The sequence below is a fragment of the Tachyglossus aculeatus genome, chromosome 2, assembly GCF_015852505.1.
Source record: "Tachyglossus aculeatus isolate mTacAcu1 chromosome 2, mTacAcu1.pri, whole genome shotgun sequence".
Classification (NCBI taxonomy): Eukaryota; Metazoa; Chordata; class Mammalia; order Monotremata; family Tachyglossidae; genus Tachyglossus; species Tachyglossus aculeatus.
Genome location: NC_052067.1, coordinates 38165795 through 38190251, shown reverse-complemented (window position 1 = coordinate 38190251; position 24457 = coordinate 38165795). Strand labels below are relative to the sequence as shown.

At 43.1% G+C, this 24457-nt stretch overlaps 1 long non-coding RNA gene across 1 annotated transcript in view; it reads right to left on the bottom strand.

The window, feature by feature from the left end:
- LOC119923033 overlaps positions 1–23930 on the bottom strand; it is a 106882-nt gene extending 82952 nt beyond the window's left edge. The window contains exon 1 of the long non-coding RNA XR_005448754.1: positions 23827–23930. This is a non-coding gene — a long non-coding RNA (uncharacterized LOC119923033). The remainder of the gene's footprint in view (positions 1–23826) is intronic.
- Between the last annotated feature and the right edge of the window lie 527 nt (positions 23931–24457).

The following is a 24457-nucleotide window of genomic DNA, read 5'->3' as shown; positions in this document are numbered from 1 at the left end:
TTCCCAGGCCCGTGCTCTATCCACTGCTGCTTCACATAACATGAGTGTTCAGAAGTGTTGGAACTACCCTGGGTCCCAAGGAGAGATTGACTGTTAAACTACAGAATCTTAAGAAATAGATGGGAAGCCTGCCATAAACCAAATTGAACTGCTTTTTATCAGTCAAGGAAGAAAAGTCAAAGGGATTAGGCCAATCAACCCTTTATTATTGAGTCAACAAACTCCTTTGAACTCCTTTTCTTGCACATGCTTCGCACCTGTAAACTGCCTTTTATCAGCTCTGGTCCATCTGTGGTCCACTACACCTAACACATAGGAACTGGAAATCATAAATCCATAAACTTGTAAGGGAACTCAAGAAGTTATCATTTAGTCTATCCCCCTGCCTGTAGGCGAGTTTGCACAAGACTTGTTCCCAAAAGAAAGCTGTGCCCACTTCCTTAAAAATTTCCAGGGAAGGAGCCGCCACAATCTTCCTAACTATTTAAATGTCTCACAATGGGTTTTAAGAAATATATAAAGATTTGTTTTTAGTCAATATGTAATGATATTGAATATAGGAAAACAGCAAAAATGATTTGACATTTTTTTCCCCAATCTTCCTACTTAAAATCCACAGAACTAGCTCTGTGCCACGTAATGACTCAAGTACTCCCAGCAACCCTGGTAACAGAGAAGCAGCGTGGCTTAGTGGATAGAGCACGGGCCGGCAGGTCAGAAGGATGTGGGTTCTTATCCTGGCTCTGTCCCTTCTCTGCTGTGTGACCTTGGGTAAGCCACTTTACTTCTCTGGGGCTCAGTTACCTCATCCGTAAAATGAGGATTAAGACTGTGAGCCCCATGGGGGGCAAGGACTGTGTCCAACCTGATTAATTTGTATCTATCCTAGAGCTGAGTATAGTGCGTGACACATAGTAAGTGTTTAACAAATACCATAAAAAACCCACTATATTCACCATCTCTTAAATACTCCATTCATTCATTCAATTGTATTTATTGACTGCTTACTGTGTGCAGAGCTGTACACATTGTATCTGAAATGTATTTGAGAGTTTGTCTCTTCTGCTAGATTGTAAGCTCTCTGAAAACAGGGGTTATGTCTACTAAGTCTATTGTACTCTCTAAAGTATCTAGTACAGTGACCTTCACAAAGGAGGCACAAAAATCAACACTATAGATCGATAAATGGATTTGCGAAAAGGCACAGAAACCCATTCCAATAGGCACACCCTATTATGGCAAAGTTAAACAGTGGTGAGAGCTGAGTTCGCTTGAAAAAAATAGCAGTGCAGAAACAGCACATTTACAGACTGCAAACTGCACCTACCTAATAATCTAAACAGGTTGAATTGAGGTGCCGCCTCCTCCAAAGTTTTAAATGTCAGACTGATGTGTCCAGATCTGATGGCATGACAGACAAGCAAAACTTTGAGCCCCTCTTGCTTGAGTAGCTGGCTATATCTTTGTACCCCACCAAAGAGCATGAAATCATCAAGCAGTGAGCACCTCCCAAAGTCAGACGATAAAGTGGAAAATGCACAAGCAATTATAGGACCTCACTAGGTTCTCAATCTTGAGGGAGAGCTGAGGGGAGGAGTGGGAAAAGTTCTCAGGCTAGTTTTAGTTTTAGTTATCAAAAAGAATGTTTCAGGACATTAAGTATCTAAGCAATGTCCTTCATCATAGAGTTCTTGGTCGTTAGGCTATTTAGCATTTTCTATGTAACCTTGTACTGCTATCTTCTTTGAAAAAAGAGTCTTGGTCCACTGCCTTAGGACTTCCTTTCAGAGCAGAGCACAGCGCAAACGCCCAACCAGAACACTGTGACATGGATTGATGTTGGAGCCATCAATGGACAAACCCATTCCTAATCCTGGAATTCAGAGAACTGACTTAGGGTGAACTGGTTCCCAAGATACATGCACTCTATTTCCCCACAGAACGGAGACCTAACTTACGGTGATATGGTTCCTAAAATATATAATTACTATTATGGTATTTGTTAAGTGCTTACTATGTTCCAGGCACTGTACTAAGCGCTGGGGTGGATACAAGCAAATCGGGTTGGACACAGTCCTTGTCCCATAAGGCTCACAGTGTTAATCTGCATTTTACAGATGAGGTAATTTAGACACAGAGAAGTGAAGTGACTTGTCCAAGACCACACAGCAGACAAGAGGCAGAGCCGTCATTAAAACTCATAACCTTCTTACTCCCAGGCCTGTGCTGGGAGTTTTAAATGTGTTAAATGTGTTTAAATGTATTAAATGTGTGTAATGTGTTAGTTTAATAATAAACTATTAATTTAATAGTTTTAAATTATCCACCAAGAGTGGATAATAGAGCTCCCAAACTTAGGTCTCAAGAAGTAGCAGAAGTGCAGAGCTACTCCCAAGTCTGCTAGTTACTGACTAGCAGTTGCCAACTTGTACTTCCCAAGTGCTTAGTACAGTGCTCTGCACACAGTAAGTGCTCAATAAATATAATTGATTGATTGACATTCTGGGTTTGGTATGTGTTGATTTCTATAGTAGTACCTGTTCTCCTCCAAGGGCATCAGCCATTGAGGTAGTTATTAGTCTGCAGCAGTAACAATTTTCCCATAAGTGGCACTCATTGACTCTGGACAAATCACACTTAACTTTCTTGTACCTCAGTTTCCTCATCTTTAAAATTCATTCATTCAATCATATTTATTGAGTGCTTACTGTGTGCAGAACACTGTACTAAGAGCTTGGGAAGTACAAATTGGCAACATATAGAGATGGTCCCTACCCAACAACGCACTCACAGTCTAGAAGGATGATTTAAAATGAGGATTTAATACTTGTTCTCCTCTCCTGCCAACTTAAACTGTGAGCCCGGAGCTGCGTCTGATCCTCATATACTATATCTACTCCAGCACCTAGTAGAGTACTTGGTAACCCAGTAAGCGCTTAACAAATACCACGATTATTATTATAACTTACTCCACTTTAGTCTCAGTGCTGCCACTGGACTGCTGTATGACAGGAAACTCATTTAACCTCTCTGTGCTTCTATTTCCTTTTCTGGAAAATGGGAATAATGCCTCATACCTCTCCCTACCTCCCAGGGATGCTGGAGGATGAAATGAGCTAATTGGCATGAAAGCCTTGTACAAATTCAATGAATCATTATTAACTGACACTTCAGGGGCAGAACTGGGACAAAGCTGAGACCAGAATATTGAAGCTCTTACCTCTTTTCTCATTGCTGCTTAGTTTAGTAGACCACCTTGAGAGGCTGTGAGGGTGAAGTATGCCTCCTATTTGGTGTGAAATGCCAGTGAAAACAGTTCATTTCTTTGATTTCAAAGCATCAGTACCTGAGATGGTTTATTACTGACTTTGAAAGCCACCTAATTCCACTTGACATGTTAGTATTTGGAGGGCAAGAGCTCTGGGTTTGGACATGTTTACCTGTCCAAGTGGCCCATACAGGACATAATGAAAGAAATGAAACCTCTTATCCATTGCATGGTGTCAATTCCCACTGACCTTCCCTGCTGAGAAATGAAATGTAATTTAAAGCACTTTAGCAGGAAGCCTTGGAGGAGAGTTTCAGGTCAATGAAGAGAGTCAGTGTGGGAAGCGGGTGGTGCTCATTATTAGGATCCCTTAAAAAGATTGAAAAATTGACCAGAAACTAACTGTTTGCTGGCCCCAACAGCTCAATTCTGGCTTAAGAGGGGCAGAGAGTATCATGCCTCTCGGAATGAATTCAATCCTACTACCAGTCAGTTGTACTTATTGAGAGCCTACCATGTGAAGAGGCCTGTACTGAGCCCTTGGGAGAATACAATAGAAAGAATAGATATGACCTCTCCCCTCAAAGAGCTTACAATCTAGCAGGGAAGACAGACACTAAAGTAAAATTACAGATAAAGAGGAATACATTATATAAGATATATTCATAAGTGCTCCTGGAGGTTGTGAGCACTTCAGTCATGCATTCTGGGGGCTTTAAGCTCATTATGGTCAGGGAAACTGTCTGCTAATTAAGTGTTCTGCACATAGTAAGCACTCAAAATACAAATGATCGATTGATTATAAGGTGGGGAGATTAGAAATTGATCAGGGAAGACCTTCAGGAAGACAAGTGATTTCAGAAGAACTTTGAAGTTGCAATAATAATAATAATGATGATGGCATTTATTAAGCATTTACTATGTGCAAAGCACTGTTCTAAGCACTGGGAGGGATACAAGGTAATCAGGTTGTCCCCCGTGGGGCTCACAGTCTTAATCCCCATTTGACCGATGAGGGAACTGAAGCACAGAGAAGTGAAGTGACTTGCCCAAAGTCACACAGCTGACAAGTGGCGGAGCCGGGATTTGAACCCATGACCTCTGACTCCCAAGCCTGGGCTCTTTCCACTGAGCCACACTGCTTCTCTAGAGTTGTGGTCTATTGAATATGAAGTCGCAGGGAATCTCAGGCAGAGAGTGTGGAGGGTGGGATGAGCAAAAAGCCAAAGGCCTCAGTTTGGAGATTGGGCCACTTGCCATTCAGTATTATTACTTTTATTTATCTTTATCAAAACAATTCAAGGACTAACATCACAACATTAAACTACACAAATGAGAAGCAGTGTTGCTTAATGGATAGAGCACAGGGCTGGGAGTCGGAAGGACCTGAGTTCTAAACCTAGCTCCTACCACTTTTCTGCTGTGTGATCCTGGGCAAGTCATTTAACTTCCCTGTGTCTCAGTTACCTCATCTGTAAAATGGGGATTAAAACTGTGAGCCCCATATAGGACAAGGATGGTGTCCAACCTGATAAGCTTTTATCTACCCCAGCTCCTAGTACAGTGCTTGGCACATAGTAAGTGTTTAAATATCGTAAGAAAGTGATTATTTGTTTTTCAGGAGGCTGAGGAAGTGGAATCTTGCCCTGCTGACTGTTAGTGGTTTTTCACCTTTAATGAAAAATGTGTTCAGTTTAAGTTGAACAGCTTCCATCTTTTCTTAAAGCACCTTGCAGTTAGCTAAGTACTTCTGAGCATCTGGTTAATTACTTCTGAACGTCTCTGCACATTTTTTCACTCTATCTGAGTCTTCTTCAATCATTCCTAAAACTTCAACTGCTTTTTAAAACACTGATGCCGGACTTTTTAAAGAAAAATCTTAGCTAAGATCCTAGCTTTAGTAGAAGCCGACACACCCTCCCCTCCTCTGCCTCAACTGAGAAGTGGCGGTTTCTCCCCTTCATCCTAAAAAAGCCCAGAATCAGGATGAGGTAGAAGGGCAGCAGTTTGAACCACACTTACACAGCTTTTTCTACTTTGCTGTCATTCTCTGCTCCCTTCAGATAGAGTAGAGAAGCCGGCTTCTAGCTTGTATCCAGGGAGGCGTATAGAAGCAGGATGGGAATGGTCACATCTCCTCTAAGAGACCTTCCCCTATTAAGCCCTCTTGTCCCTGCCTCCCTCTCTCTTCTGCATTATCTATGCACTGGGATCTGTGACCTCTTGGCATTTGATATTCATCCCACCCTTAACCCCACAGCAGTAATATACTTATCTTTAAATGATATACTATAAATTATTTATATGAATATCTGTCTCCCCTTCTAGATGGTAAGCTCACTGTGGGCAGGGAACATGTTGCCTAACTTTGTTGTACTGTACTCTCCCAAGTATGTAGTACAGTGACCTGCACAGAGTAAAAACTCAATAAATACCATTGATTGATTGACTGATTAGTAAACACTAAATAAATACCATTGATGATGATGATTATGAATTGAATTCCCTGAAGAGACTGGGTGGAACAGCACGTGGGGTTACTGGACTCCATCAGCAATTAGTGCAGGATGTTGATCCACATTTCACAGAGAACCAGTAAATACTTGCATATTTTCATTTATTTAAATTTACTTATTTATTAAGATAAGGATTCAGTTATTTGTTCAGCTGTTTCATCCTGATGTCCATTCTGTTTTTGCTTTATCTTTGTTCTTCCTCCTGCTTTCAGTATCTGAAAATGATTTGTGTGGGCCTCCTATTAAATTGTAAACTCCTTGAGGGAAGGAAACATGAGTTTTGCTATCATTGTACTCTCCCAAGAGCTTAATAAAATGCCTAACACTCAGTAGGTGTTCAATAAATACCGCCGCTTGACTGATTGATTGATTCTTTCTGGGCGAGTGGTGTTCCTGGGGTACAGAGAAGAACATCCCCATTTCCAGGAGGACATGACCCTCGTCTTTTCTGTTTTTGCCAAAAGCCCTATCAAGAAGAAGATAGACTTGCCAGGCAAGAGCTGGCAGCCCCGTGTTCCAGGCTGTGTTAATAAATAACAGTCATGATGGTATTGGTAATTTCAGAGCTACCTATGGCCCAACTGAGAAACTCGAATGTTCAGATCCTACATTAGAAATGCTAATGAGTGTAGTATTTCTTTCCTCTTAGCTGGGCACATAAGCATGAGCATCCTGTGCTCTTCTTAAATATTTGAAAGGAGTTGTAGTCTTTCATCAAATGTATGATTTGATTGCTAGGTCATTCCTGGTCTAGCTTGTACATGGAACCCCTACAGTGTAGGTGCCAGTAGGTTGGGGACCAAAGACCATTTAGGCTGTACTTTCAAAAATCAGCAGAAAGGTGAGCACAATTATAAGGGTGAAACTCTACCGGGCATCTAGGATCTGAGGGTGTTCTTGACAGGGGTCCACCTCAGTGTTCTGGAGATCCACAGTCCACAGATTCATCAAGGACTATGGAAGGTGATGAATTCCCTAGGGGATGAATAGTTCAAACTCAAAACACAACCATAGCCCCTGCTCCTATCCTAAAAGTCTTCAGTCTTGTCAGAGAGTAAACTCAAAAGGAGGTTGTCAAAAAGGCAGGAAAGAGCACCTTGAGAGTCCTGGTTTGCAAAGCCCAACCCAGATGAAGATTCTAGGAAGAGGGAGTGGTTGAATCAAAGGCAGATGAGAGACTGAGGAAGATTAGGGCAGAGAAGTTTCCTTTGGATTTAACCAAAAGAGAGTCCCTCAAGCTTACAGGGGCTTGAGAAGTGGCTAGTAGAGAGAAAGGGAGGTAGCAAGTATATACAGCCTGCTCGGGAAGTTTGGACAAGAATGGGGGCAGGGAGGTGGGTCATAAATTGAAGATGCTTAGAATTGAGGGTCTTGTTTCATCCTCTTCTCCTTTCCATAAGCACAGATAACTGAGTTTGACAAGATACAACATTGAAGGGATCATCTCCATGCCACCATAGGGAAGGAGTTCAAACACTTGTTCATTTCTGATTCTGGAAAGGTCACAAACAGAAAGCGTGTAAGGTTGGCATGTCGAAATGCTGTCAAACAATTGAATATGGACACTATGTCTGAGCGAAGACTTAATCAACCTCTATGGGGCCAAACCAATCCCAAAATCCAAAGTGAATAGGCAGGATCGTTGGGTGGAGGTGAGGGCGGGCAGCTAGGAATGGAGAGAATTGAGATGGGGAAGGAAGACTAGGGAATGATTCCAGAACGAAGGGTAATAGGGTTAAAACTGAGGAGGATGTAGCATATTGGCCTTGACATCTCGGGAGAAGGAAGGCAGTTCTGGCCCCAGAAAGCTAGAGGAGAGACACGCAATTATTGTTGTAAGTTGAAATGAGGATCATGATGGGGAATTCAGCAGAGATGGAATCAAAGTATTGCTACACATAGGAAATACTCCAGAGTTAATAGAAGGCAGATTTAGAGACACAGAGGGCAGCATGACTATATTGACAGCAAAGGAAAGAGAGGAAAGCAAATAAGATATGAACATGGGCAGAAAGGAGATCAGCAAGGGGGTCATTTCCATATGACACTAAATCTATTTCCAAAGGATTAGGGACAATGGAGGGATGGGAGAATGTGCGATTAGAGCTGTGAAGGGAAACACATTGATTTTACTCAATGTAACAATGTATATTGTTTATTTGATTCAGACTCAATTGTGACTACACCATAATACTTATTCATGTAAGGAATCTTGTTTCAGTGGAGAATTCAGATGGGTTGTCTTTAAATTTATGTTGGAGTACGGGCTCCATTACCGATATAATGAATAAAACTTGAAGGGAAAAATCCACTCAATGTATACAATTGTAGGGTTAGTTATTAGTGAGCACAAATCCCTTCAACTCAATAATCTCGATATGAGCGTCCTGTTCGTGTTACCGCTGAGCTGTAGTTCCATGAAAGAACTATGAAGAGTGTGATTTTTGGCTTGTACTGAACTAAGAAATGCCTTGTGATCTAATAGATAAATTAAAGAAGATGATGAATCTTATCCAATTTTTTTTTCTCACTTGTGCTCTCTTGCCAAACATACAGAGCACGAAAAAGGATCTATGTTGCTAAGCAACCTCCTAGGATGCAGGAAGAGGCTAGTCAATACAATCCTGAATTAAAGCTGCAACCACCCACAAAAATCCATCTTGAGAATTTATAGGAAAACCAAGAGTAGTTATAGTCTCACTAGCTGGTGGTGAAGTCACATTAACCCTGTGTATTGGACTATTTAAGATGAAATATCTGGGAAATGGATATCCTTTTGGAGGGGAATAATCTACTCCAAGACTGTCAAAATCAATAGGCCCCTTTGAAGTCTGGCTTGAGTCATCATCGGTAATGTTTTGGTTGTGTTTGTGAATCAACAATTCAGCAGAAATAAGGCCACTTAGCAGTTTCCTGAAAGGCACCATCCATCACGCTTTCTCAGGCAACCCTTCCACCTGCAGCAGGGCTCAGCATCTCCCAAAGACTTTTACATGGCCAATTGGGAGGTAGGGAGGCCCAAGGCAATAAGAATAAAGATGTGGGAGGTCTTAGCCGAATGTCGTTTTGCCCCCTCAGTAGGTATCTTCTTGCTATGTGGAAAAATGCTGAAGAACCCAAGTCAAGACTCTTCTCCCCCTCATAGGGATGGCAAAGTGCATTGAGAGTTTTTGATCTTGGGTGTATTCCTCCAAGCAGAGTCAAGACAACTTTTCTGTGCTTAAGATGTATCCAGCAAAAGCAACTCTTCCTGCCATTATACCCCTTTAGTGCTGCAAGATGTGATACACCATAAAACAACAGTGCAGATAAAAGTTAAATCAATGTGATCTCTAGCTCGCCTACATCTCCCAGAACTTTTATGGTTACATTCCGCTTTCACTTCTGAAGGCTTGTTCTGTTTTGCTTTGAAATAGCACTTTAAAAAGTGTTCATTGTTTTTCCACTCACTGTCACCAATCACTCCTCTCAGCTTCTGAGGGGGAAGAGTGCTACCAGCCGGCACCCCATGCAATGGTTCGGCAAAGTGGGCTTATCTTTGGAAAAATATACCTCTTTTCCTTGTCGCCACTGCTGTTCTGAGATCTTGTAAAATGCTACTTAGAAACTACCAGTGTGTTTTAATTTTACCTTACAATACAGAAGGCAACTGTGCTTAGCTTCTCCTTTGCATTTCTGTTTCTTGAATAGAAGCTCCTTGTGGACAGGGAGTATGTCTCTCTTCTGTTATGCTCTTCCAAACACTTAATACAATGATCTGCACACACTAGATACTCAGTAAATACTGTTGATTGATTGACCGATGGAAGAAGTAGGCTTTCAAATAGTCTGTAATTGTATAGAGTTTACTTTTTACCCAATCAACTGGTTAGTAGAATCATTTCTTGTCTATCTTTCTTAAACTCTAGGGCCTAATGGGAAGAACATGGGCAAGAGAGTCAGAGGAACTGGGTTCTAATCCTGGCTCTGCCCCGTGCCTGCTGTGTGACTTTGGGCAAGTCACAACTTCTCTGGGCCTCAGTTTCCTCATCTGTCAAATGAGGATCAAGTCCCCTGTTGTCCCTTCTACTCAGACTGTGAGCCCCATGTGGAACCCTGTAGATTATCTTGAATCTACCAGCACTTAGTACAGTGCTTGGCTCATAGTAAGTGCCTAACAAGTATTACAATTATTATTATTGACTATTCTCCTGTGAAAAGTCTCTGCTCCACTCTGACTCAAATCTTCCAAATGTCAGAGAGCATCCCATGTGACCCCGTCTTCAGAAATCTACAGATAGCCTAGGAATTTTGGCCTCTTTGTATTGTTTCCTGGAATCTGAGATGTGTAACTTGGGCTAGACAGAGAAACTGATCCCAAAGTTCGCTGAAGAACAAATGCTGGCTGTTCTTGAGAACTGTGGCCTCACCCTTCTCCTCCTTCTCACTTCTATCGGGAGAATGAATAGCTTTCATGGATCTGTCTGTCTGTTGGAGGAATAGGCAGTGAAGGAGTGAGACACTTCTGCCCTGACAGTCTGGTTAGGATGGACTATCCCTAACTTGGGAGAAGGGGTGCATTTGAGGAATATGGGGGAAGGAGCCCCATGGAAAATGCTATGTACATTGTGGCATGTGAGCACTCTAGTTAAAGAGGGGAAATTTGAAGAAAGTTGTGTCAGGAGAATATTTTTAATGACCAAAACAAACTGGACATGAGGAGAAGGAATCAAAGTTGCCACAGTCTAAATCAACATGAATTTTCCACTCCAACCCCACCCTCCAAACCCTCATCCAACACTTCGGAAAACTTTAAGTGACTACTGGAATTATCCCGGTTTTTATAAATGTTCTTAGTTCTTAGTTTTAGACTGTGAGCCCACTGTTGGGTAGGGATTGTCTCTATATGTTGCCAACTTGTACTTCCCAAGCAATTAGTACAGTGCTCTGCACACAGTAAGCGCTCAATAAATACAATTGATTGATTGACTGATATCCAGAAATAGTATTCCTGGGAGGGTGAATCCAGCCCCAACAAGAAACTACCAACTCATTAAAGCATCCCGGCATACCTACCTAAGGTGTGGCTTAAGACAAGGGAGAAAATGGCTATTTGGTCACCGCCCTCCCCTCAGCTCCTGGCTGAGTGAAAGGCAAAAAAGGGTGGAGAGTGAAATTCCGTTTTAATGCTCTAAAGGCTATTTTCAGGGGAAGGATTTGGCATAGTGAGAATTTGACGGGTTTTTCAAACTATACTCAATTGCCAGCCAGCAACTCTAAAGTGATAATGGCCTTTTGCTCTGCTCACGTCCTGAAAGGGCACGGGGGCTGGATCCTATTGACTGCTCCTCGCTGGCTGGGCCTCTCGCCCCAGTTTCTCTTAAAACAGCGATGAGGCCTATGGACTCCCCAGTACGAATGAGTTGTGTTCTCCCGCACATGCAGCAATGCCTTCCTGGGAATTTGCCTACCTCACTGCTCATTCTGAAAAGCAAGTCTAAAACTGTATGACTTCTCACTCTGCCTCGGGTTGTGAAGATAAATGCATTAATGTCTCTAAATCTCACTGTAGTACACTGGACCAAAGGTACTATTCTCAACAAAAGGTACTGAGATCATTGTGAGCAGGGAACTTGTCTACCACCTATGTTCTGTCATACTCTTCCCAAGTGCTTAGTACAGTGCTGTACTCACAGTAAGTGCTCAATAAATACTACTGATTATGATGATTGAGATCCATGGAATCCCTGGAATTCCAGCCCTTCCCTATTCATCTGGTAAGAAATTTGGTGTAAATGAGATGAAGTAACCTGATCTCTCCACTAAGTGATCATGGTATGCACCCTAGAGTTTTGCACAGGTCAGAAAGCTCTAATTCTTCTTTGCCTGTCTTTTCCTGCTCCCACCATCACATGTCCAGCCTAATGGAATCTCAAACCAGAGTGTCTGCGTCCAGGTCATCTGGTCATGAAGCGAGCCTAGGCTGGGTCTGAGGTTTCACTTTGGGGTGCCACTCTGCTTATGGAGTTGCCCGATAGGCTGCTGGAAGCTGAAATCCCATCAGCCCATGGGACAACTAACACACTCTCATCTGATGAAATCTCTCGCTCCGTCCCTCCTCCCCTCCTTAACTTCCATCTTCAACCGCTCACTCTCCACTGGTTCCTTCCCCTCTGCCTTCAAACATGTCCATGTCTCTCCCATCCTAAAAAAAAACCCTCTCGACCCCACCTCACCTTCTAGTTATTGCCCTATCTCCCTCCTACTATTCCTTTCTAAACTCCTTGAACGAGTCGTCTACACAAGCTGCCTCGAATTCCTCAACGCCAACTCTCTCCTCAACCCCCTCCAATCTGGCTTCCATCCCCTATGCTCCACAGAAACTGTCCTCTCAAAGGTCACCAATGACCTCCTGCTTGCCAAATCCAATGGCTCCTACTCTATCCTAATCCTCCTCAACCTCTCAGCTGCCTTTGACACTGTGGACCACCCCCTTCTCCTCAACACAGTATCCAACCTTGGCTTCACAGACTCTGTCCTCTCCTGGTTCTCCTCTTATCTCTCTGGCCATTCATTCTCAGTCTCTTTTGTTGGCTCCTCCTCCCCCTCCCATCCCCTTACTGTAGGGGTTCCTCAAGGGTCAGTTCTTGGTCCCCTTCTGTTCTCGATCTACACTCATTCCCTTGGTGAACTCATTTGCTCCCACGGCCTCAACTATCATCTCTACGCTGATGACACCCAAATCTACATCTCTGCCCCTGCTCTCTCTCCCTCCCTTCAGGCTCGTGTCTCCTCCTGCCTTCAAGACATCGCCATCTGGATGTCTGCCCACCATCTAAAACTCAATATGTCCAAGACTGAACTCCTTATCTTCCCTCCCAAACCCGGCCCTCTCCCTGACTTTCCCGTCACTGTAGACGGCACAACCATCCTTCCCGTCTCACAAGCCCGCAAACTTGGTGTCATCCTCGACTCCGCTCTCTCATTCACCCCTCACATCCAATCCGTCACCAAAACCTGCCGGTCTCACCTCCGCAACATCGCCAAGATCCGCCCTTTCCTCTCCATCCAAACTGCTACCCTGCTCGTTCAATCTCTCATCCTATCCCGACTGGATTACTGCACCAGCCTCCTCTCTGATCGCCCATCCTCCTGTCTCCCCCCACTTCAATCAATACTTCACGCTGCTGTGCGGATCATCTTTGTGTAGAAGCACTCTGGGCATGTTACTCCCCTTCTCAAAAATCTCCAGTGGCTACCAATCAACCTACGCATCAGGCAGAAACTCCTCACTTTCGCCTTCAAGGCTGTCCATCACCTCGCCCCCTCCTACCTCACCTCCCTTCTCTCCTTCTCCAGCCCAGCCCGCACCCTCCGCTCCTCTGCCGCTAACCTCCTCACTGGGCCTCGCTCTCGCCTGTCCCGCCGTCGACCCCCGGCCCACGTCCTCCCCCTGGCCTGGAATGCCCTCCCTCCCCACATCCGCCAAGCTAGCTCTCTTCCTCCCTTCAAAGCCCTACTGAGAGCTCACCTTCTCCAGGAGGCCTTCCTAGACTGAGCCCCCTCCTTCCTCTCCCCCTCCTCCCCCTCCCCACAGCACCTGTATATATGTTTGTATATATTTATTACTCTATTTTACTTGTACATATTTACTATTCTATTTATTTTATTTTGTTAATATGTTTTGTTTTGTTGTCTGTCTCCCGCTTCTAGACTGTGAGCCCGCTGTTAGGTAGGGACTGTCTATATAATGTTGCCAACTTGTACTTCCCAAACGCTTAGTACAGTGCTCTGCACACAGTAAGTGCACAATAAATATGATTGAATCAATGAATGAACATGGGCAAAACCTCCACACCTGGCCATAATTTGACCAGGTTTGGCTTTGGCTTGGCCCAGCTAGGGTCTGTCAAGGGTTGTGGTGGCATGGGGGCCTCATTACCTGGTGGACCTAAGGCACCAAGGAAGGACTTAGAACTGAGGGGAAATCTGCTTCATTGTTAGTATGAACTCCACCATCTGGGCAACCCTAATGATTCGAGAATCTACTGTTGAATAGCTGTAATCAAAAAGTCAGTAGACTAAAGCATTCTGATTCTAGTCAGCCATACTGCATTAACAAAGAAAGGCTGCGAAGGATGAAAAGAATGAAGACATCTCACAGCCAAACGACAAGAAGGCAGACACACACCACAGACCTGAGGAAGACCATGCAGCTCTCAGAAGGGTGGCTGAAGGAACTGCCTCTCCTGGTTGGGTGCACTATCTGAGGAATGTGGGCCCATTTTTTTGCTTACTGATCTGGAGAATGGCAATCATTTGAAAGGCAGAGTGCTTCCACTGTAGCAACATGAAAGAGGTGGGTTTCTAGCAAGTGAATCTGAATGTTCTTTAAAAGGCACATGGAAAGGAATGGGTGTACCATACATCACTGTGGTTTGTGTTGCCCTGGGGTGACTGGCTTCAAATTTATAAATGACTGCTGGTTGCTGGGAGTTTTGTGTGTGTGTTAAAACAAAATATCCATGATTAGCTTCCCTGTTATGCTTACTTTTTACAAGACTGTCAAATTACTTAGCACATTAAAATAAATCTAGTGTGACTCTACATTTTCCACAGTACTTTCACATCACCTAATTTAATATTCACAGTGTTCCTATAAGGAACGGAGGGGTAGGGAGTATCACCTCTATTTCACAGGTAGGGAAACTGAAACCCGAAGAAGTTACGTGATTTGTTCAAGATGGCAATAGTGGGTCTGTGTCAGATCCTGGACCACAATTCCATGCAGAAGCCTCCTACCTCAATAGGCTCTTGTGGGGAATGTAAAATTTGATCATTTTGCCATTTTGGTCTTATTCCCTCCAAGCCTGATTCTCTCCTGACCTTGTGCATGAGTTTTTTATATTACTGGAACACAGTGACTTGATGCAAAAGGGATACCAAGCTTGTGATAACACCCTGGGAAAAGCAATGTGAAAAATGAGACTCAGATTATAACCTGCCAGGCCCTTTTCCAACCTGAGTAAGATGGCCAACTGAGTGTGGAGCATAATTACTGGAGCCAGTCTCCCAAATCCTGAAGCAAAGGAAATTCTATAAACAAATATTACTTCCACAATTTCCTCAACACTACGGACATGCTGGGAATCTGATATGGGCAAGAGAAGAAATTTGAGTCCAACTGTCAATTTGAGATTGGAAGATGGTATGGTACGGTGAGATAGTCCAAAGTCCAAAGTCTAGGACCAAAGTTTCGGTAAGCTTGCAGTTCAGTTTCAGAGCACTTACTGTATAGCTTTGAGCAAGTCAACCCTTTTTTAGGATTCGGTAAAGCTGTTGGGATAGTATGGGCCAATCAATCATTTTTACTGAGCACTTACTATGTGCTGAGCACTTTACTAAGCACTTGGGTGAGAACAATATAAAAGAGTTGGTAGTCACGTTCCCTACACACAACGAGCTTACGGTCTAGAGGGGGATACAGACATTAATATAAATGAATAACTTATGGCTATGTACATAAGTGCTACAGGGTTGAGGGAGGGGTGAATAAAGGATGAAAATCCAAGTGCAAGAGTGACACAGAAGGGAGTGCGAGAAGAGGAAATGAGGGCTTATTCGGGGAAGTCCTCTTGGAGGAGATGTGCTTTCATTCATTCATTCAATCATATTTATTGAGCGCTTACTGTGTGCAGAGCACTGTACTAAGCGCTTGGGAAGTACAAGTTGGCTCTGAAGGTAGGGAGAGTGATCGTCTGTGGTGTATGAAAAGGGGGCCGTAGCAGGATGTAGGCAAGGGGTCAGTGGTGAGTTAGATGAGATTAAGTAGAGTAGAGGAGAGAGAGGCATTAGAGGAGAGAAGTTTGCGGGCTGGGTTGTAGTAGAAAATCAGGGAAGTAAGGTAGGAGGGGGTCCAGCTAATGCAACAGATCAAACTACAGTTAGTTCTGCCATAACCCATATTTTTAACTATGCACTTTGGACAAATACAATGGTGGAATTATGAAATTTTGCCCAACCCTGGAGCCTAGTAGAACATGTCACCAGGCCGGAAGAAATGTGTTTAGTACAGTGCTCTGCAGACAGTAAGCTCTCAATAAATATGTTTGAAAAGTGTGACATAAACTTTTCCTAATGTAGGGTTCTTCAAATAAACATCCCTGATATTATAATGATGTGACTGCACTTTGAATCTAGAGGGTGGAGTACATACTAGCTTATGGAGATGGTTCTTTTGGGGCATTCTTTTGGAATTCAAAAGAAAGTCATAGAAGTCAAGGATCCATTTTTATTTAAATTGACACCTCCCCCACCCCGCTACCCTTTAAAGACCGAAACCCACGTATCAGTTTCAGTATCAACAGTATCGATCAAAGGGCTACTCTGTGTGCTAAGTGCTTATTGAACTTACAAAAGAAGTAAAAGAAATGATGCCTCACCTCAAGGAATTTACAATCCAATGCGGGAGTGAGGTGACAAATATTGACATAGGTATGAGAGAACTGATGATATAAACAACTGGCAAAGTGAATTAATAAATGAAGAACAACCACCTCCAGTTTCAACAGTTCTAGTCATATGGAACATCCTCCCCTCATTTGGGGCCTTTCTGAGCTACACAGCTGGAGGGTGATGAGGGAAATATCATGAGAGTTCACAGAGTCACGAACATAAAAAGTTGTCAGTAAAGGCTAAGGGGACTGGGATTATTTTAATTTGGAGAAGAAAAAGCTGACAGTGACCAAATAATGGTTTTCAAATCTATGGAGTATTTTTAAAAAGAAGATGATAACTCTCTCATCTAGAGCCAGAACAAGAGAAAATGGGTTTAAGTTCACGAATGAGGGATATGGGAAAGAATGTACTGACAGTTAAAACCTTTAAACATTTGAATGGGTTACTGTGAGAAGCTGTTGAACCTTCTTCTGTGAGCAATTTTATGAAAAGGATAGATCCCATTTGTAGTAGTATTTAATAAGTGTTTAATTTGTACAGAGTACAGAAGGGCTGGGAAAGAAAACACAGTTGGGAAAAAGACAGTCCCTGGCCCTCAAGAGGCTCCCGATCTAAGAATATAAGGTTGGGGAGAGGGGATTGGTGATGGGAAGATAAGAAAGGATGAAGCAATAAAACACTAACGCCCCATAAAAGATAAGGATAAATTCAAAATAGAAAATAGCAATAGGGCACTGTGGCTAGTGGAGCAGAATTTCAAGCTCTTTGCACCTCAAACAGTCACAATCTGAAATGCGTTAGGAGAGATCCTTCTTGCAGACTGGAAGATGAGTTGGATGACTGCTCAAATTCACTCCCAGCCCTATTCGATGGTTCTTTGAGAATACATCAGTGCTTCAAGGTCTGCTCTTCAGGGCGACTTATAAAGGAGCCAAATTCTCATCATGCTGAGCTTATTTATACTGCCAACCCGGGAGCTGTGTCCACTGGGAGCTCTTCTTTGGGCAACCGAGGGTCAAAACAAGAATTTGAATTAAAGTGATCACAGCCTTCACCTCTCTCTTTCCCAACTCGGTCTTTTCCAAGAAATTAGGACAAGTTCTATAGAAAAAAAAGATGATCATCTACTTGACATGTTGAGGAGCAAACTGAAATAAAAGGCAGCATGAAAGTTTCATGCAAGACCTTGAAAGTTTGAGAGTAACCAGCTCTTCTGGTATAGTTTAGTTGCCTGCAGTACATAAGGCAGTTCCTCCACACCTCTGTAGGGACAATAACGTGTTGTCAGGAGTGAGCTGTAATGTCCTAATTAGAACCTCTGAGGGTTCATAAAGTTCCCCTGGCCTAATTGGAACTGACGCTCCAAGGGGAGAAAAAGCTACAAATTCATTTTAAGCCCCAGGCAATTATAACAACCTTTACAGTACCAGTGACAGTAAGAGGATTTATATTGGATTATATCTAATATTAACATGATCTAATGCTGCATGAACATCGCATCTCAGAGTTATGCCTGATTTTCAAAGACAGTTTCTGCTGTCTTCAAAGTCATTCCAAATTTTTAAATACATTAATTAAAAAAAATTAGATAATTGTGACTCTGGCTGCAAAATGGTGTTGTTGGCCAGAACCCAAAAGAAAAGAAAATAAGCAAATGAAAAGAAAGCTATAGCTGAGGCCATGGGCACACATAAAAATGCTGCTTGAATATGCTCAAAAATAAAGGAGAAAACACTCGAGGAAGACTGAGCTAAGGATTCTTCATTCAATCTAGGGCAAGTTATCACTAAAAAGCTAGCCACCAAATGGTAAGAATTCAGAGTACAACAAGGATAAATTAGGGGACAGGAAGACAAGATTATAAGGAAAGATTAAAATATCATTTGGGGAACATCCGCAGATGATAACAAATGCAAGGGTGAGAGAATAGGTACATTTGGAGTAGATAAAGAAGGGACAGAAAGAACTCTCAGGGGGTAAAGTATATATTTGCTAATTTACGTATAGTTTCCTTTCTTCCAAGGGGATAAGTATGCTTCATAAGTCTTAGAGTAACAGAATGAAATTAGTAAATCAGAGAAGCAAACTTTAAGATCAGTCAATCATTGGTATTTATTGAGAATTTACTGTTTGCAGAGCACTCCACTGTTTGGTAAGGTGCAATTCAGTAGAGTTGGTAGAGACCATCCTTGTCCATAAGGAGCTTACAATCTTCAGAATGATCAAGAAAACATCCTGACAATGAATTCTGCTAGTTAAGGAAAGAATTCTTGGAAGCAGGGAACAATGGCGGTTCCAAACTTGAAACATTTTAAATTAGTTTGTCCTGCGAACTAGTTGCCATGGTCTTTGCTTGCAATAGGCCGCCACCACCACGCCAATCCAATTTAGACTCTACTATTCTCTTGGTGAATTACCAAGTCAAGATGGAGTGTCTCTTTTGCTCACAGTTATGACCTCCAGTTTTCCCTCCTATCCTGCTTGGAGGGAAGTGGTGACCCAAGACAGGATACTGATATAACTGGGGTGAAAAATAAAAGAAAATATAAAAAAAAACCCTAGCCAACAGCCTTGATGTCAGTAGTTGTAACGTGTGTGACATCATGGGTGTTGGCTGGGAATTTTTTTATTTATTTATTTTGTTTGTTTTTGCCATTGGTTCCATCCAGTCTTGGGTCATCTCTCAGCCTGTGTCCTGTGATGATGCTATGGGCTGGAATGGAGGCCAAGTTCTCCAGCCTCTCCCCAGCCCCCATCATCAAGGAGTAGTCTTCCTCTTTAGACTGTAAACTCGCTGTGAGCAGGGAACGTGTCTACCAACTCTTGTATTGTACTCTCCCAAGTCCTAAATGCAGTGCTCTGCATACGCTAAGTGCTCAACTAATGCCATCCATGATGATGACACCACCCCCTCGAGAGGTGGCCCTTTCCTCTCTGCACATGTTGTGGCTCTCCCCACAGCCCTGTAGGAACATGGCTAAATAGTTCAGGCTGGCCTGGGCTGACACCTCCCACTCAGACTCTCCTTCCCTGGGACACACCCTTGGGTCCCACCGAAGAACCCTGGTGGTGGTGGTGAAGGGAAAGAAGGAGAGAGAGTGGGCAGGAGGGAGGAGAGAACAAACGAGCAGGCCACTATTACCCTGAAAACAGAGCTCAGAGGATGGTAGTAGTTGGATAGCAGCCATGGTTACTGGGTGGATGAAGAGCAGTAGCTGAAAGACTGGATTGGACAATGCTAGGGAGCACAGCATCCCAACACTTGCAGGTGTGCTGCTTGCTACCCTGGGTCTCCAAAGGGGCGGCTTGAATTAAGACCATTCCCTACCTTCCAGGTTCCATCCGGAGCTGAGATACCAGGACAAAGGAAGTGATGGTGGTCCACTGACTCACTCTCTCCACCTTCCCACTCTTACCACTCACCAGAGAAGCAGAAGATACTGAGTACACCCGCTCTTTTGTTTCCCTCCTGGTTCTGGGAATAATAATAATAATGGCATTTATTAAGCGCTTACTATGTGCAAAGCACTGTTCTAAGCGCTGGGGAGGTTACAAGGTGATCAGGTTGTCCCACAGGGGGGCTCAGTCTTAATCCCCATTTTACAGATGAGGGAACTGAGGCCCAGAAAAGTTAAGTGACTTGTGCCTCCATGTTCTGGCCCTGATTTTCTCGCCCAAACCCTCTTCTGGTGAGTTCCAAGTTACCTTCAACCCCGGCTATAACACAACTGGCTTTTGAAACCTGATGGAATCTGCCATTTCTGATCTAGTCAGTTTCAGGCGAAGCCAGGATATTGTGGTCTCCGAGAGGGGGCTATTCTGTCTTCGGTTGCACCTGGTTGGTTCCTTTTATGACTCACTTTCCCTTTGAGTTAGAGTTTGACATTTGTGCGGAGATCACTAGATTGTGAAGCTCCTTAAGGGCAGAAATTGGGTCTACCAATTCTGCTGCACTCTTCCAAGGGTTCGCCTTCCAAGAGTTTGCCCTGGTTTTGCCTTAGTAAGGTGCTCTGCACAGAGAAAGTTCTCAATAAATATGATCGATTGATTGATTGCTGCTTCTTAACTACTTGGTAAATATTTTGGGGAAAAGCTCTAGACGGAAAACGGGAACAACAAATGACACTGAAAGGGAAAGGATAAATATAAAACCTGATCTCTTGGAGCAATCTGAGATGCCCCAATGGAAAGAAGTGAACCTAGACTACTCCCCTCCCAAGTCACCGCTAACATCCCTCTCATTTTCCGATACTGATCTTCACCCCCATTAACTGATGAATTTAATAATAATAATAATAATAATGATGATGATGATGGCATTTGTTAAGCGCTTACTATGTACAAAGCACTGTTCTAAGCGCTGGGGAGGATACAAGGTGATCAGGTTGTCCCACGGGGGGCTCACAGTCTTCATCCCCATTTTACAGATGAGGGAACTGAGGCACAGAGAAGTTAAGTGACTTGCCCTGAGTCACACAGCTGACAACTGGCAGAGCCGGAATTTGAACCCATGACCTCTGACTCCAAAGCCCGTGCCCTTTCCACTGAGCCACGCTGCTTCTCCTGAGGCTAACCCATGTGGGAATTTACCACATGGGATAAACTCCAATCTGTTTCAGCCACTCACTGGTAGTGACTTGGAAGTAGTTGGTCCAAGGGCCCAGACTGTGGTTACTCCCTCTACCCCCCACCCCACAAATTCTTCAAACAAGAGCAACATGGCCTAGTGGAAAGACCATGGGGCCTGGAGTCAGAGGACCTGGGTTCTAATTCCAGCTCTGCCAATTGCTCTGCCAACTGCATGCTGTGTGACCTTCGGCAAGTCACTTAACTACTCTGTGCCTCAGTTTCCTCAACTGTCAAATGGGGATTCAGTACCTGTTCTCCCTCCTACTTTAGACTGTGAGCCCCTATTCAGGAGAGGGACTGTGTCAGACCTGATTAAATTGAGCCAACCCCAGCACCTAGAACGGTGTTTGACACATAGGCACACTTAACAAGTACCATAGAACAAAACACACAAGTCACCTAGCTTTGTTAGGTGGGTTTGGAAGTCATGAGGAAAATCTGGCCCAGGCTTCTTATTTTAATGTGGGAGAACATGTTGTCCTTCTTGTGACATTTTTGCAGGCCAGCCCTATTGTCCAGGAAGCCAGAGTCTGATGCCGAGCCTTAACTTTATCAGGCGACCGGCTCTGGCCTAATGCCCTGCCTTCTCAGTAAGGGGTTCCTCTTCCCCTGTTCTGTTCAAATGCTCAAATTGATCTGATGAAACTCTGAAAAATGGGGTCATGAAGGGAAGACGGTCTCGCTGGGTACTGCACCATCCTAATTTGTAATTTAAAAAATGTCAGAGATTACTGTGTGAAGGGTGATACAGCTACCTTGTCACAGAGCTACATCTCTGCTAAGGTAGAACAGTCTCGCATAAATTTTCTTGCCTTAACACACTCACTGTTGCGTTGTACTCCATAGCTCAGAATCAATAACGTCAAAGCAATTTCGCTAACATGCCATTAATAAGAGATTATGGAAGGGGGAAGGGTTCTCTTTAGTAGCTAATGCCTTACTAAAGTTCAAATGAGGCAATATACAGAAAAATAAATTCAATCTCTATTTTCACCTCTTGCAATTTTAGTGGAGACTAAATGAAATGGAACCATGTTGACTCTAACCAGTTCAATATATCTTCACTTTCTAATAACCAAGGTCATTTTTACCTTCATGGAAAGGGAAGTAAAATATAAACTACTTTCCCAGAATGAACCAAAATGCATTTGCAGTTTTGTGAAAGCCAGGTAGATGACTGATATATTATGTAATTCATTTCATGGTTCTGCTGAATGTTTTTTATAGACAGTGTTTAACCTTGCCAATTTCGCTTTCAGATAATCCCCCTTCTGAGGATAAAATGGTATATTTAACATAAAAGAAAAGGTTTTAAAAAACCCAAATCTGCCATGTACAACAAATAACAAGAAAGCTGTCTAACCAGAATGCTGACAATTGGAACACTTTCATTGCTGACTAGATGTATTCACAAGTAGCTATCATAATGGGAATAAGAAATTTGGAGGTAACAGCTTGTATATATACCAATTTGGAAGACAAAATGCTTAGAAAGCTTAAAAAAACTATAACTCTATTGAAAAGGGGACAGCATGAACTACATGCACACAAACAGCCATGCTTCCATCATAAGAGTCAGGACCATAGCCCACCACAGATGTCCATTCCACAAGGCTGGATTCCCGACTAAGGTTAATCCCAGTTCTCTAACAAGGCCTGAGAGTTTCCAATCAGCTCCACAAAATACCCCAAATAGAGGCTTTCTTAAACTCTTCGAATTTTGTCCCCTTCCAGTACCCATTCCTCCTAAAATCTTTGCCCTTTTCTCACACCTGTGCTCAGAATGAGAATTTAGGGCATATGTCTCTGACCAATTTCAGATCAATCTCAAACAGGTAGCCCTGAAGTTGGATGGGAGTCTGGGGAGATGAGGATGGAAAAAAGAATCTTCAGAGGGTTAAGGCTATCTGAAGAAACTAGAGCCTCAATTTCTGCATCAGTAAAATGGGGATGAGATAGATTGTGGTTCTATGTGGGGAAGGGACTGTGTCCAATATGATAAATACGGCATTTACCCCTCACTTAGCACATGGCAAGCCCTTAAGAAATGTCATTACTATTACTATGAGAAGAGAAAATGTTAGTAATGAAGAGAATATAACCAGCAGGGCTGAAGCTCGAAATCTAAACATCTAAAAATCTAGAACAAGCATTCTGAAAAGTTTAGCAGCCTACAGAGCTTTAGATAAACCTCTCCTATGTCTCTAAACTTTGGAGGCCTCTCCTGAAGCATGCTGCCAAAATGCCTATGCCTCACCCAGCATCACAACACTACATCCATTATTACAGAGGAAATTCATCACCGTGTTTGGAAGAATGGACTTGGGATCTGAAAAGCATAACTGGGGAATCTGGAGTCCTGAGCCGGGCACTTTTCCATTCTAAATTGCTAATACCCAATTCCGTGGGAATGTGGTTTCAGACTACCATTTTCACTGATGTCAATTATGTTCTGAGAAGGCAGGTGAAAGGAGCCAGGAAACACAGCTGTCTTTGTTCCCTTCTTTCATTTCCTTCTCTGCAAAATGGGCTGTTTGTGTTTCATCTCCATTTAGTGCCTCAGCCCATTTTCTACTGGAGGTACCAATGAGGAGTGAAATAGCCAGAAGGAGAAGAGGGAGAAACCAAGTGGGTGTAATAACTCCCAAAGTGGGTATTCAACAATTAGACAAGAGTTGATTGCATATAGCACACTGGATCAGTAGTCAGTCAATGGTAAACCTGTCAGTCAGCCAACATTTAAACACTAGAATTTACTTCTGATGCACAAAAATTAATATTACTCCCAAAGAACCTACCTGGCATCCTTGAAATAGATTTGCCCCTGGGAAAATCTGGTTCAGTAGTGGTTATAATTTTCTTTCCCCTCAGAAATTCTGCTTCAAATTTATTTTGGGATTTGGGTTGATGCTTCCCAGACTCCAGTTCATCCCCCTCATCCTTTGGGACACATCCCCAACCCAAGAATCTACTCACCATCTCTGCCAGAGCTTTTCCTGGGGAGAACCTTGTTGAGACGCAGCCTCCACGTTGAATAGAAGCAGCAATTCGGGTATCTGTACCTTCTTGCCATTTTTATGCACACCCTAAAAGAAAAACAACAGTCATTGAATGTGCCCAACAAAAAGCAGGTTCTTCCCAACAGCCCTCTAAAAACAGGGACAGTACAAAATGATTCACACCAGCAGCCAAATTACAAACCATTGACCCATCACCAGATCACCGGCTCTTGGGTCCTGTTTTAAAGAGCCGGGCTGTCCCTGGGGACAAGTTGAATAAACATTCTACTTAGAAACTGTTCTGTGCGTATGTATTATCCTATTTTGGGTGCTTCATTCTCCCTTCTACCATTAGCCCCACTGACAGGGAAACAAAGAAAAAAATAAAGATCTGTATTCCTGAAAGGTGAAGGAAAAACCTCTGGTATATAAATAACAGAAGTGATTTCTGTGTTTCATGAACTTCATAGGATGCTTATTAGATTTAGCCTCACCCCCCATCACGGTTAAAAGCATTCGATGCTGGACGGGGGAAAAAAAAGATTTACAAATGCAATTCTCAGAGAGAGCGCAGCAGGGAATTATTGAGTTTCTGGGTAGGGCAGGCC